The 15204-nt window shown below is 45.6% G+C and overlaps 1 protein-coding gene across 2 annotated transcripts in view; it reads right to left on the bottom strand.

Annotated features, from left to right (window-relative positions):
* Positions 1 to 15204, bottom strand: part of GRAP2 (GRB2 related adaptor protein 2) — a 60330-nt gene that overhangs the window by 34044 nt on the left and 11082 nt on the right. Inside the window, exon 1 of one of the 2 annotated variants that reach the window (XM_079142244.1) lies at positions 3120 to 3321. The exons of the other annotated variant lie outside the window; for it this stretch is intronic. The gene's annotated coding sequence lies outside the window, so the exon portion shown is untranslated. Of the gene's footprint in view, positions 1 to 3119; positions 3322 to 15204 lie in introns of those variants that run through there. 2 annotated transcript variants of the gene reach the window in all.

Here is a 15204-nt window from a genome sequence, read left to right as displayed (position 1 = left end):
GACAAATCATCCCGGAATTGGTTGGTGACACACTCATTCTTCCTTCATGTGACTTGTGCCTTCCTAGAACCTCTTTTCTTCCTGGAACCATTTTAGAGGAAGTTACTAAACCGCCAGCAGTACCAAATGCAGTCTGCACTTTTCCTGATCTCCTTTTTCTGTTCTTTCATTGTAGTTCCTCCACCACTGACCCCCTGCCCAGATCCTCTCTCTCACTTCTGACTGTCTGCACAACCAGGAGGAGTTAATTTTCAGACTTTTTGCTGCTCAACCTCACTGGGCTCACACTCGCCCTCCCTCCCAGGGCATCTCTCTACGATTTATGCATTTGCTCAACAGACTACCCGACCCTACTCTACACCAGAAACTGTGCTGAGCTCGGAGACCCAGAGTGGACTAGATAGCCCACCCCAGATCTCGGGCGGCTCACAGTCTGACCAAAAGGACGGCAGAGTTAACGGAAGATGTGGGATCTCTGTGATAAAGGCCCAAAGCTCAAAAGATTAAGAAGCACAGGGAGAGGACCCTAATGTGGCCTGGGCTAGAGACAGGTGCAGGAGGGCCAGGGAGGCGTCCCAAATGAGGTGACAATTGAACTGAGTCTTGCAGACAAGTAGCTATGCAGAGCAGAGAGCGCACATGTCACACACAGAGAGAGTGATGTGGGCAGAGAGGAGGAAGGGACCCAGTCGGTTCATTATGGTCATTGTAGCCTGGCGGGCCATGGACTGGTGATCGGGGAGGAGGCAGATCCTGGAAAGCCTTGTATAGCGTGCAGGGACTTTGGACTCCATCCCAAGTGTGGTGGGGAATTGCTGAAACTTTTGATAACATTCCACTAGGGACTGTGTTGTCTGGTGGCAGTGTGAAAGTTGGAAGTCAGGGTGAACCGGAGGAGGAGAAACTATCACAGCAATCTTGGCCAGAATCGATGAAGGGTTGAGCTGTGGCAGGGACAGACCACGCTTTTTCTCTTGGCCAGGGGCCTTTGCCCATGCTTTTGTCACCATAGTATGTGCTTTAGACATGTAGCTCATATGGTGCTTGCAAGAATCTGAGAAATACAGTCCCCAGGAAACTGAGGCTCAAAGAAGTTAAACCATTGTCCAAGCTCCCATGTACCAAAAAAAAGAGGATAGAGCCAGGATTCAAACTCAACCTCTGCACTGACGTCCTCCCTTATCTTAGTTCTAGAGAATTCCTATGAATTATTGACAATTTGGAAGTGGCTAAATGGCAGAGAAGAGCCTGGGATGGCAATGTCCAGTAGAAATAAAATATGAGTCACAAATACAAGCCACACATGTCATTTTAAGTATTCTGGTGACACATTAGGAAGCAAAAGAATCATTTTTAATAAATTATTTTACTTTACCCAGTGTAGCCAAAATACTGCCATTTCTGTTGAAATCAATATAAAACGTTATTGAGATAGTTTGGATTATTCTCTCCTCTACATCTTTGAAACCTAGTGTGTATTTTATACCCACAGCACATCTCAATTTGGACCGGTCACATAGACGTACTTGGGACAGCATGGTTCTGGAACGACTCCTAGATATCAGCTGTGGGCATTTTGGTAGATGCTGAAAGGATTTCCTGAGATAGGAGAATGTAGGAAGGATGGGTCATTTAGGAGAAGTTTGAAATGCTTGGGAAGCACCTAGGCAGAGACTCCTGGGCTCTGTGTGGATGTGCTTCTCAGTGAAAAAGTCCAGGTAGAGCCAGACATTTGGGGTCTACACCAATAGATGTAGATGGTTGTTAAAATCCCAGGTAAGAAAGACGTGACTCAGAGAACTAACCTTGAAGGATTGAGCTCAGAGATGCCACGGGAAGGGCTGGAGTGCCATGCTTGGTGGGTTCTTCTGCAGCCCCAGGTGAGACAGCCCCCTTTTGGATGGAAAGAAAGGAGGAGGCAGGAGTGGACATGGGAGGTAGTCTGTGCAGGTGAAGCAGGAATAGGCTGGATCCAGATGGCTGGGTTCCTTCAGGCAAAGCAATCCCTATAAATGACATTTCTCCTCCCTGGGCCCCTCGCTTCTTCTGGGCACCTGTATTTCGCTACTGATGTCTTTGTGTTCTGGGTCTGTGTGAACTGTGATCAAACAAGGTTTATGGATTCAGGAAGGCAGGCTTGTTGTCGTGAAGACAAACTATAGGCTGAGGGGGACAGGCCTGAGGGAAGGGCCTTTTTACCCTGTTAGAGTCACTGGGCAGGGTCCACGGCTCTCAAGGGGTGAAACTGAACAGCTCATATGTGACAGGTGAGAAAAATAACTGGAATCAGCTTAGCTCTATCAAAGAGTCAAGGGTGACAAAACAAGTCATGTCTTTGATTGATGGTTCCTGCCATGACATGAGTTCTATTATCGATGTCCCCTGCAACAATGCAATTTGGCTATTCCTCTCCCACCCTGGCCATTCCTTTGAGGATGAGGAAATGCAGCCTGCATTTTGAAATCTGCTTAGTTGCCTAACCAGACCCTGCTCTCCGTGTGAGAACAGGAATGCCACCAGATGTGATGGACACGTGCCTCCTTTTTTCAGCTGTTTGAATGTGAGAAATCCCTCCTATATCCAGTCCATTGCAGGAGGCTATTTTTATCAGGATCTTTCAAACCCAGCTCCCAGACACATCACAGGAATTCCCACCAAAGTTCCACGAGGCCGTAATGAAACAGTCCCAAGGCCAGAGGTACCGGCGCGCAGGCGGCAGGGAGGTTGGTGGGCCCTGCGCCACAGTGTTCCCTGCCAGCCCTTTGAACTGCAGAGAAGCTAAGTGGGGGCAGCGTGACTGATAGGACAGAATGAAAATGTGTTCAACGTGGCATCTGGTTTCTCTTCTCTTTTCAGCATTCACAGAAGTGAACATGAAAAAAAAAAAAAAAAAAAGAGAAGCGAAGAGGGCAAATAAGGAGAGACAGGGCCCCTTCTGGGGAAAACGATTTTAGTCCTGAATTCTCTCCACTGTGAATTACACCTCAGAAAGCCAGTGACCGCCTTTGCTGAGTACTGGGTGACATGCTGGGTTTGATCCAGGCTAGAGCCAGGCAACGGGTGGCAGCTTCTGCCTCTCCCTTCCCCATTCCAATCATGATAAATATATTTATACTCACTTGATCATGTCAGCCAGACAATGCTCCCTAATTGGCAGTGATCAGAGTTCCAGAATTGCTTGGGCGAACCTGCTGTCTCTCTATCAGGCGAAGCGATAAGGGGTCGCTAATGCAGTCCCTGTTAACAATTTCCAGTGGAATAAGAAGCAATCCCTCGACTCATGCATGGCAATGAATTTTCCAAACAGCTCCTAAGAGCCAGCCCTTGAGGAACTCAGACTTACGTGAACCCGCCCAGCAAAGCATGCTTTATAAATCTTCCCCACCCCTGCTTGTGCACGTAGAGAAAGCCATAGCCACTTCCTTCTGCTGGAGGTTCGCTTGTTCTTTTGCGCCCACCACCCCTTTTCCTTTTATTGGGCTTATGGAGCAAACTGTAATTTTTGGTTCTTGTTCTTTGTAAATTTCAGGGACATCTGGCACACAGTTTACTGCGTTTGCTAGCTCTGGTATTTGTAGATATGCATGCGCTCTCTGCTGTGTGTGCATGTTAACACTCCACATACATAATTTATGCATGCATAATTTGGGACTTGAGTGCCTAGGTTTATTTTGACATTTAAGGCTAACTACACAGTACAGATCCTAGGTAATTGCTCAATAAATATTTATGAAATGAACGAATGCACCAAGAAGGCACAGATAGGCTACTGTCATTCCTTCATCTGACACTTGAATGTCTAGTAGGTGCCAGATACTGTGCTAGGTGCTGTGTTCAGTGACGGATATTACAGCCCCGCCCTCAGGGGGCTCACGGTTGAGGGGTGAGGGCCAGACACAAACTGGCAATTATAAGTCAGGGGGACCCAGGGACAGAGCCCTGGGAACTCCAGGGAGAGAGGACTCTGTCCACTAAGTGAGTGACTGCTGTCTCACGGGGTGTCCTCGAGGTGGTGAGGGAAACAAGATTCCAGATCAAGGGACAGCACAATCCACAGCAGGATGCAAAATATGAGAGGGGGGTTCAGGAAGGCGGCAAGGCAGGGAGCTGGCAGAGGCGAGGTGGGGACTCCGGCAGGGAACGGACCTGGGGGGTCTCAGGTGGGGTGGAGGAGGGGAGCCCCAACTTACTCAATTAGGGCAAGTAAATGAGCAACTCCTTCACTTGTCCAAAATGCTTCTGGATTCCTCCAGAATTTATCCACACACCTCAACGCAGAATCTGGATTGCCTTGGAAGCCCTGCTGGAGCACAGCGAGGAGACCCGGGGTGGTGCCTGAAATCTGTCATCCACCGGTGGGGTGACTCTGAGCAGGGACTGGCTTCTTCATCTGTCAGTTGAGAAGGCAGACTGCGAGGGCTCTGTGATTCCTCCTGGCTCTTACAGCCGACATTGCAGAGACTCTCTGGGGCTCTTATATGCCCCCACACCCCGTCTGTCCGTCTACACACCACCATGGGGTTCTAAAGGGGTCAGTCTAGTTCCAAGTAGCACACAGTGTCACAGCATCACCATCTTCCAGGGAGGAGGCAGCTGGGCACGTGGAGGGACAACTTCAGATGAGTCCTTAGGAAGTACCCCCTACAACACACTGCATGATGGAGATGTGACCTGGGTCAGGGTCTCCTGATCTCAAGTCTGACTAACCGCCAGCTAACTCAGAACCATCTCTGCTAGATTTCCTTTCTCTAAGTCTTGATCCTTTCTGCTTAAAAAACTTGCTTTCCTTCTAGAACCAGGTCCAATATCCTCAGAGGGGCATTAAGGCCAACCCCAATCTGTTTGCAACCCTGCTGGCCGCAACCCCCACTTCAGCTATGTGGGACCCCAGGCGACTGTGTCCATGAATGCTCCCTTGACTCAAGTTCAAGTCCATCTCCTTTAGGGTTGCTGTCTGGTTACACCGTCCTCTTCCTGACTCTGAGTAGTACTTACTGACCACGGTGTTCGTGGTGTGGTTGATATTTTCTCCTCCAGCTTATTTCTAAGCCACAGAGCATAGGAACTAAGCCATACCTATCTTTGGAGTCTATGGACCTCGCACAGGATCCCACTCAAGGTAAATATTTGCTGGCGAGTGCATTTTCGATGCTCACCTCTTGGAGAGTATTGAATAAAATCCACGGGAAGTTTGACGATGGTTATCAGGCTTCTCCTTTCCGCCTCCTTATCACAAGGCTGTAGACTAAAGTGGTTTTTTTTTCTCCCTCATTTTGGGAAAAAGGGAACCTTGGAGAGGGAGCTGTTTCCTGTGATCATTTTGGAACAATGAGAATACAAAGCTTCTCTCCCAAGCCATCAACGGCATTTTGCATGTGTTTCTTGGGAGCTTCAAGTTCATCCAGGAATGTGCTACTTCACAGATCAAAAGGAGTGTACGTGCAACCCACCATGGGGACAACCGTGGGGACAACCACAGTGCTAAGCGTGCGGGCAGAATGTGGAACATATCAGCCTGCCAGTGGGAAAGGCTTCCCATCACATGGCGGGAGGGGAACCTGAGCGACTGACTGAATTTCTGGCCCCCAATGTTGGGTCTTAATGGTATAGGTGCCAGCGAGCAGCGCACTGAATTTCTCACAAAAGAGGCACTGGCGTTAAATCAATAGGAGAATCACCATTTCCTCGCTGCTCCAACAGCACTTAAGGAAGCGGAGCTCTGCCAGTGCAGACGGGCGCGGAATTTGCGGAATTTGTGACTGGGCACTTGGAGCCATCAGCTAAGCTGGCAGCTGTGACTTTTCCCAGAAGCAGAGCTGCCAGGAGAAAAATAACTTCTCAACTTCAGTTTCAATTTTTGCAAATTGGATCTTTTTTTGTGAAAAACTGTTTTAAACCCAGGTTTGTTTGTTGTTGGTGTTTTTTTTTTTTTTTTTCTCCCTTTCTTCCTTAATTAGTGAAATAAACGACTGTTTCTTTTCACCCACAGGGAAATTCATCATTTACTCAACAAGTATTATTGAGCCTCTACAGGGAGCAAGGCATGGTTTTTGGTCCTGGGATGCAGATGGGGGCAGAACAGTCAAAGTCCCCGACCTCAAGGAGCTTGTGGCTTGTGTGTGTGTGTGTGTGTGTGTGTGTGTGTGTGTGTGTAAGCATGGAGGGAATAAATAAATAGATACTCCGCCAGGCATAGGTGACTGAAGTGCTATCAACATGTTGTTGTATTTGAAAACTTAATGTCAGAAAATTAAAAATTAAGACTCTTACTTGAATGTTATCTTAGCTCACGTGCATCACATATATTAAGGGGTATTTTAAAAGGACTCGTTAGTAAGAAATAACACGGCTCTTGGCACATGAAACTGACCTTCCCTCTGACCTTCAGCAGGACAGGTGTCTTCTTGGTGCATTTCTGGGAGATTGAATTTGTGCCCACTTGTATTTGTTTACCATTATGGCACTAGATGGGGGGATCCTTGACATCGGAAATTGGAAATTCCTTCTGGAATCCGCCCTGTCTTTTCTTCCTTTACCAGATCTGGCACTCCACTCTAAATGGTCTTTAAACACTGTATTTTTAAATTAATTAATTAACATTTTTTGGTACTGAGGATTTAACCCAGGGTTGCTCTACCTTTGAGCTACATCCCCAGCCTTTTTTTTTTTTAATTTCTTATTTTTATTCAGGACTCCAGCTGGTGATCCTCCTGCCTCAGCCTCCCAAGTCTCTGAGATTACAGGTGTGCAACCAGTGCACCCGGCTGAACGCTGTCTTTTAAAAGGATGTCCTTCTTTCCCTCACTCCTTCCTGTGGGCAGACTTCGTAATCTCTCTCCATGGCCCCAACATCCAATTTCTTTTCCTTGACTCTAGGCTCAAACACCTCCGGCCCCCTCCCTATCGATTCCAGGGTGCTCTGTGTAAAAGAGCTCGCATCACCCACACCTCTGCTTCTGCACCCTGCCCTGCTCCCGAACCCTGCAGGCTGAAGCTCAGCCTTCTTGGTCTGGCCCTGCTACTTGGGCCTGTGTCTCTGTGCCTTTCCTGGACCCTGGGCCCCAGCCCCACCATCCCCACCAGCCCCACTCATACAAGTTCACCTGGCTGTAGGACGTCGGAATCGACCCTCGAGTTCCCTCCTTCTCTTCCCCGCTACTTCTTGCAGTTCTTTAATGTGGCCCCACCATCCTCTTTTCTATAAAGCTCTCCCTGACCTTAATCCCCCCTCTTCGGCTCCTTGGATGTCCTGTCTCACCTCCTCACTTGAACTACAGAGCCTAGCAGGAGGATGTTGACGATTTCTTGACATCCACATCCTCCCAGGTTGTGAGCTCCTCTGAGATTTGTAATCTTGGAGCATAGCACAGTGCCTTGCATATAGCAGGCACTCAATAAATGCTGAATGAGTGAATGATCTATGGTCTCTTCTGGTTTAGTTCATGCTTAAATGACGTATCTGAGACCTAGGTGGCTGTGGAAGTATGCCAGAGTGTCACCTGTGACCAGTTTGGTAAAGAGCTCAACCTTGCTCTCAGTAACATAGAGTTTTAAACATTTGTGCTAACAGGCCACAGATGATAAGGAATTTCAAAGCCACATTTTCTTTGACAACATTTCTCTGTGTACTGCATCTGGAGATGATTGAGAAGTTCAAATAAATGATTAAAGCATGTAAAACAGAGCCATTAAGGAATCTGGATCATTTACTGCAGAAAAGAAACTTGGAGGGACTTAATAATGTTTTTAATGAAAGGAAAGCTTTATTCCAAGGATGGCAAAATATCTCTTTCTCTATAAACACAAAAGATAAATAAATGAGATTCAAGTGGTTCAAGATTTAAGTTAAAAATGAAAAAAAAAAAAAAACCAAAAAAAAAAAAACCTCACTAGTTTCTTCTGGGATGTGTGGCTCTGTTTCAAGTTACTATTAGGAAAAGCTCTCCTATGTTGAGGGCTTACTTAGAATCAGGCACTGTTCCTGAACATTCTATTATGTCATCTAATCTCCACGGAACCCATGCATACTGGCTTTCATTTTATTATTCCCATTTTACAGGTGAGGGAATGAAGGCACAGGGTGGTTAAGAAACACCCAGATCACACAACTGGTGAGTAGTAGGACTGAAATTATAACCTGGGCTGGCTGGCTCTGTACCTTTGCTCCCCCGCTTACTCTGCTTATGGACTTGTTAGAGGCTAAAATAGAGGTCAGGCCAAGCTCGAAAAAGCTCAATAGGTTCATGTGGCTAGTTTAGAAAAGAAAATCCTTGGATATGCTAATAGTCTGTCATTGCTGGGACATCTAGCTTTTTTGTGGTCTTCATTACACCTGTGTGTGTGTGTGTGTGTGTCTAGAAGTTAAAGAACCCGTTTTTGTTCTTTTAAAATTTTCAGATAGCATCTTGCTGTGTTGCCCAGGCTGGCCTCCAGCTCCTGGGCTCAGGCGATCCTCCTGCCTCAGCCTCTCCTGTAGCTGGGGGTACAGGAGCGTGCCACTGCACTCAGCTCCTTTTTCTCTATTTTATCCTGGTGAGTTGGCCTACCAGGTCTTGTCTTCCTAATGAGACAGTAAGTTGTTTGCTCTCTTTGCCTCAGGCTGTCAGGACATACAGTTTCCACATTCGCATGTGTGTGTGTGTTTATAAGAACTGACATAAATCGAATCATATTTAGATATTATGATTTTACCTCCGGAGTGATGGAGCTTACTCCGGGGCTGAAGAGCCAGCATCTTCTTCCCTGTTGTTTTTTGCAAGATGACCTTGTTTAGCTTGCCCTGGGGCCTACGTGTTGGGGTTGCAGTCAGCACAGAACGCCGGCAGCGGCAGCTCCGTGCAAGAAAGTCAGCACATCTGCTCACGACGGGGCTGCAGGGGGCCTGGGGCTGGTTCAGGAGAACCAGGGCTGCCTGGCGGGAGCCCCATGAGAAGGGTGTGAATGAGTCATTGGACTTCTCAGGTTGACTGAGATGGCTTTTGTAGGTTTCTTTGAATTTAGATGTGTTATCAGTGTTTGCACATTGGGCATAACGGGAAGCAGCAAGCAGTCCAGTGCCTGGACTTCAGCAGGGTGGTGATAAGATTTGGGGTAAGATGTGAGTCTGCAAGAATATGCCAGGCAGCACATGCCCCTGCGTGCACTATGGGCCGGTGGCAGGTAGGCCCTCGTGGAGAGGAAACTGTGTCCCAGGAGGACATGTCCTCTGACCTTAGACACAAGTAAGCCTGGATGGAGAGTTACCAGCTCAGAGTGTCAGAAGGCATTGCAACTTGTCACACTTGGAGTTCATGGTCGCAAAAAAGCTTTTGCTTTGTAACATCCCCACAGTAGCCAGGTAGATTATTGATGGTTGGTTAAGAGGTCAAGTTCTCGGAGGTCTCTTAACCTCTTTGGCCTCAGTTTTCTCATGTTTAAAATGGATGCAACAGTGGTACTTATCTCCTTGGACAGGATTAGATGGATTCATGCATGTCAAGGGCTTGGACAAAGCCTGGCAGATGGCCAGCATTAATTAACCTTGTATTTCTGTGAAGGCTACATTTTTTTTTTTTAATATGACTTCCTATTTGCCAGATGACCTACTCCAACACTTGTTCAAAATAGGTGTTTAGTAAATATATGTTAAATGTTGAAGGAAGTGGAAGAATGGATTGAGTGAGATACATAGATGGGCACCTGTTCTGACTCCTCAGTAACCTGTAATTCAGGACAGAGCTGGATGTTGGATTTAATCTCTATGGAGAAATATTTCAAAATAGGGGGAGTGTTCTGCAGACAATCATCTCTGCGGAGCAGATGGGGATGGAGATGATGGTTTTGCATGAAGGTGACAATTCTTTTGTTTGAGAATGGAGTTGGGACATGTCATGCATAAAGAACAGATACCAGGGACAGTAACTCTAAGTAGAACCAAGAGAAGGGTCTTAAAATCTGAAACTTTAAAACTACAAAACATATGTTATTTATGAGTCTACAAAAATAAATCTAAAAAACAGGAGTCAAATCTCTGACCCGTATTTACCCTTTGGTATTGCTTGTTTTAATAATGACAACTTCAATTTGCAATGAACCAGTTAGTTTAAAAAACAGAGAAAAATGAAAAGTATAATGGTTTAGGAGCTGGTACGATATGGCAAGAGTATCTTCATGTTAGGTCGAATTGTATGAAATCACCACTTTGGGTTAAAAAAAGTTGAATATTCTCAATTTCATATAGTTCAATCTAACATATTTAATTAAATTAAATCAAAATGAAATGTTTTATAATCTTGCCTTTTGTTATCTTTTAACCATGATCATCAAACTAAATTGGCCATTTTTATATCTTAGCCTTCCTGGCCTTTTCGAGTTTCTACATAGTAGGTGCTAAATAAATGGTTTGTTAAGTGAGTGACATTTTTTGTTGTCATCTCTCAAAAGTTAGACCTAAATTTCACCACATTATTTATTTCTGGAATTGCCCTTAAAACATAATTAACAAAGTGTTAGTTTCGTTTCAGTTTTCATGACTTAGATAAATCCTCTCTGTTCCTTGCTTGGGCAGCACTGGGGAGCTAATTAATACATTATTAATAAATAGTAGAGGCAAACAAGACTCTGCTTGCTCTCATAGCCATGACAAGAATAAATCCAGGTCAGGAATATTTCTGCAATTAAGGGAAAATGTTATTGTCATTACAAGGAATAACAGTTTATGTTACACAACTCTGCACATTAAATCACATTCTAGACTTAAAGGCAAGGCGAATGGCAGAGTCGGGCAGGCTCTTCACCCATGGTTCTCATTACCTAGCGCCCAGCTGGGGCGTCTGAGGTGCTCTGCAGTGAACTAGACCTTGTGGGATCCCAGGAACGAAGCAACTCATTACTATTCATATCAGATCTCACAAAAGTCGAGATTGATTCCAAACTTAGAAGCAAGTAATGAAATAACTGAACAGGCGGCATGAAATGGTTTTCAGTTCGGAACACCAAGAGCTCCTTCTCCAGTGGAAGGCATGGGGACTGTTCCAGGAGGACGGTGAGCCCCCCATGACGGCGCCTCCGGAGCCTCAATCTCCCTGCGCTCCTTAACTGCCGTTCAGAGAAGACCACTCTCCATACCATCTGTCGTCCCAAGGACAAATGGCAGCTCACCTTAAGATGCTACCATTTCTTGAGTGGGGAAAAGCCAGAGCTTAAAAGGTAATTGGGGTTTGGTGGACCCAGTGCCGAGACAGCAGCCGCCTTGCCTAAGGAGAGTTCTAAGAAAACAGAACTGCTTTCATTTTTTAAACAGAAGAACTACAAACCCTCCATGTTTAGATCCTTATACAAGTTATGTGGGTCCAGAGAGGGTCCGTGAAATCAACGGTTTTAATTTCCCCCTCCATGTCATGGGGTTTTCTTGGGGAATTTTTTTTTTTTTTTTTTTTTTTTTTGAGTCAAGAACACTCACGTTCTGCTCCCTTTGTGCCATCTAAGGAGATCCCAGCCCCAGGCGCCCAGCTTCAACTGCAGCAGGCGATGCTAATTCCCTTTCAGAACGTTAGGGCAAGAACAGTTCCAAACACACCTGAGCTAATAGCTAGTTATACAGCCAGGAGGTCAACAGTTCAATCAAAGAGAGAGAAAAGCGAAATTAGCATATCTTAAGAATGAGTTCAAGTGGTTTTGTACAAGAGCCCTTATTTAAGTCTACAAGGATCCTGAAAACACAGATAGCGCCAGGTAATTCTGTATTTCCCTTTTTAACTCCCTGCAAACTCCTGGTTTCAGGGTCAGTTCTGAGAACAAGGAGCAACTGGCGGGTGAAGGGGAGGAAGTGTGTTGTTGGGGAAATTGGCTGGAGTTAAGGGTTGGGGTCTGTGCCAGGACTGCAGCACGTGAATTGCTGAGGGGGCCAGATGAAATAGCAGAAGTAATGCTCAAGAGCTTGCATGGGGCGAGCCAACATGGCTTCCGTCTCCAACAGTAAATCCCTCACAGGGCTGTGGATCCCTTGGTTACCAACGCAGCTACACTCTGCCCTCAACAGTACAGTTTCCTGTGCACTGTGTGAGCTTTCTCCCAATTTCCACTAAAAATTAAAAAAAAAAAAAAAAAAAAAAGATTTCTATCGAATACCTAAGAGAAGCAATTTGAAACAACCCATTGCTTGCCGTTTTGAGTGACTAAAGTTATATTTTGTTTATAAGGGTGTAATCTTTTAAAAAAACATTTATTGAACATCTATAATGTACTTGACAATTGTTCCATGGTTAATTGTTTTACAGATGATTCCTAAAAGAACCATCTGGGAAAACAAAAACAAAAACAAAAACAACAAATAATTTCCACTTTGCTAAAGTATTAAAATAGTAAAACAGCTCAAGGATTTTATTTTTAAATGTGCTAAAAAGTACTTTTCCTCCTCCAAGCGCCCCACACTGTGCAAGTTCTTTTCGATATGGATGCAGTGCAAGCTGCATCGTGTGAAACGGTCTGAGAACCCACTATTCACCTGTATGGTATTTAGTAGATCAAGTCCAAATTAGAAAGTGAAGGATGACTTTTATGGTTAAAACTGTAGGAAAACTTGTAGATTGAAAAATCAAGTTATAGTGAAACTTTTTCAACTTTGACTTTTAGAGCTAATAAGGTCTTTTGTGTTCATTTTAAAAAAGAAAATGTTTCAAATGCACAGAAAAGCACAGAGAACAATAATAGACCTTCACTCAGAGGATTTTTATGAGCCTATTGAGTAGGCCCTGTTCCATTTCAGAGGGGACCTGCAAATGCTTAGGAAAGCACTTTTCCAAATCTGAGACCAGCCTCTGGGGACAAGTCTTCTGTAGGACACTTTTGATCTGTAGTATTCTCTCCTTTACTCTTCTGGCCCTTCTATTTGAATTGTTGCTTTACTTCCATTCATGCTGGTGCAGGAAGCCCCTTTGGGAGAGTGGGCTGCAGCAGATGCCAAGGCTGCCCTGCCCCTCGGGGGTTCATAGTTGATTCAGGAGAACAACATCCATGGAAAGAATTCTAACATAAAACTGACATGTGTGCCTGAGAAAAAGAGATTTCTCTTGTCTGGGGAAGAGGGTGTGGGTTTGAGACTATCCCTTGAACATTGGCTTGGATGTGGTATGGGTTTGAAGTTAGTCCCTGAAGGTTGGCTTGGGTGCGGGTATGGGTTTGAGGATAGCCCTTAAGTTCGGCTTGGAGTTTGGAAGGTGACCTGAGGGGTGTCAGGTTGAAGCAAGAGCGGAGGTCTTTGTTCCAGGATGGGGAGCAGACACTGTCCCCCGAACCATGCTGAGTGGGGGTGTTTAGGCTGTAAAATCTGTCGAGAAGCCTCAGTTTGTTGATGGAAGGGTGAATGTTCCAAATTTTTAAAATTTTCTATTTCAACTATGTTACTGAGCCTTACTGAATTTTTATATATCATCCAGCTGCCTTTTAAACCCTGAAGTCATGTAATAGTCACAATTTACTTTTGGAGAGTATGTTGCAGTTTACAGATTGCTTTCTTATACCCATCGTTACACTTGCTCCAGGTAACAGCCCTGTGACACCACAGGACTCGTCTCTGTGAGCAATTTCCTTTGAAAGTAACTACCAGTTATAGAACCCACTCACGGTCGTATTATGTTAGAAGCACGAGACAGGATAAAATAAGTAATTGAGAAGAAATGAAAGGAGAGGGCCCCATGTAGACAGAGATCGAGGGTTCCGGGAGTTTGATGAGATGGTGGCTCTGGAAATTGAGAGGAATGCAGAACAAAGAGCCAAGGTGCAGTGGAAGGAAACCTGGCGGGATGGCGGCACTGCCTCGTGGGGTGCACACAGCAGCGTGGGGGTGGTGCCAGTTCAGGCCAGAGGGCTGGGCGCCTAACACAAGCAGTACCCAAAGAACTGGCTCAGGATCTAGGAAGGGAGGGTTAGGAGGATCATCCCTCTCATTTGGCAGGTCTGTCTTCTCTCTCCTCCTATAGCATCCTGTCTACCGTATTGTTAGTAGACAGTCTTTCAAAGCACTTCCCAAGTGGTATGCCTTGGCAACGACTTTCCAGAAGGGAAAACAACCAGGATACCATTATTGTTGCAATTTAGTTGGAATAAATCTTACGGATGTTGGCAGCACCCACATATCCACTTAGCCTGGCGTGAGTCAGTTTACTTTCCGACTTAGAGACATGACATGAAATGAAATTAATCTACTTGCAGCAAAGCGAGTAAGTTCGTTTGACTAAATCCCTTTGCGACTCATTTGAAACCAAATCCACATGGTAATAGAGGGCCTTCTCTGGAACTGAACAAATGCATTTATCCCAGTTTTATTTACAGCTAAATTCACATCAGAGCTATTTTATATGGTAGGACACTCTTTTGTCCTTAGGTTAGAGTCTCAGTGAAAACATTTGCAGGACAACCAAAATGGTTCCATGGAACTTAGCCTAAGGACTATCACTCTGACCAGACTGACATCTGCCCAAGATTGACAATTCCTTGGAGAAAGAAGAAAGAGAACAATAAAACCCACAAAGCTGTGAATATTCTTTTGTAGTCTTCCTTTGCTTTTCATGGTCAAAGAGCAGTCTGCACACAGCTCACATTTAATAAATACATTTTGGTGGTAACTGAGCAGGCAAGACTCAGAGCAGAGGAGTGACAAGGGTGGAGAGACTCAGGGTGACATGCCCGGGGAGCACAGATGCTGCAGCCGGGAGGAGAGAAGCCTGTGCTTGGCAGTGGCAGAGCCGCGGTGTTGTTCACCATTGTGGATTGTTAGGGAGCATGCTGTGTACAGGGCGACGAAGGAAAGCCAGCTGACAGCCCAGGGAGGGCTGTGGGGTCAGGAACGGGGGCGCAGTTTTGACTTAGATGGATTATCTTTCTCTGGAAACTTTAAAGTTGAAAGTAGATAATCTTTTGGAAATGATTTAGGTGCCCTGCAGGAGAGAAATGACCCAGAGGACCTCCCAAGTTCGATTCCACTTCTTATCCCGTGGTTTTGCAGTGGCCAGGGTCAGGTCCTGGCTTGCTTCCTGTCCACCTCTCTCCGTAGCTAGAAGCACTTGACTGCTTCTTGCAAGCCAGGCGTACTGTAGACTCAGCGCTAAGCCTTTTCTCAGTTGGGAGGGATTTAAGAGGCTCACTGGAGCTGAACATTTAGCTGACCCTGCTTCAGGTCACCCCCTGCTGCTGGCCTGGCTCGAAGGCGTCCCAGTTCTAGCAAGT

The sequence above is a fragment of the Sciurus vulgaris genome, assembly GCF_902686455.1.
Source record: "Sciurus vulgaris genome assembly, chromosome: 5".
Taxonomy (NCBI): Eukaryota; Metazoa; Chordata; class Mammalia; order Rodentia; family Sciuridae; genus Sciurus; species Sciurus vulgaris.
The sequence above is the reverse complement of the archived record's forward strand: the minus strand, read 5'-3'. Positions and strand labels throughout refer to the sequence as shown.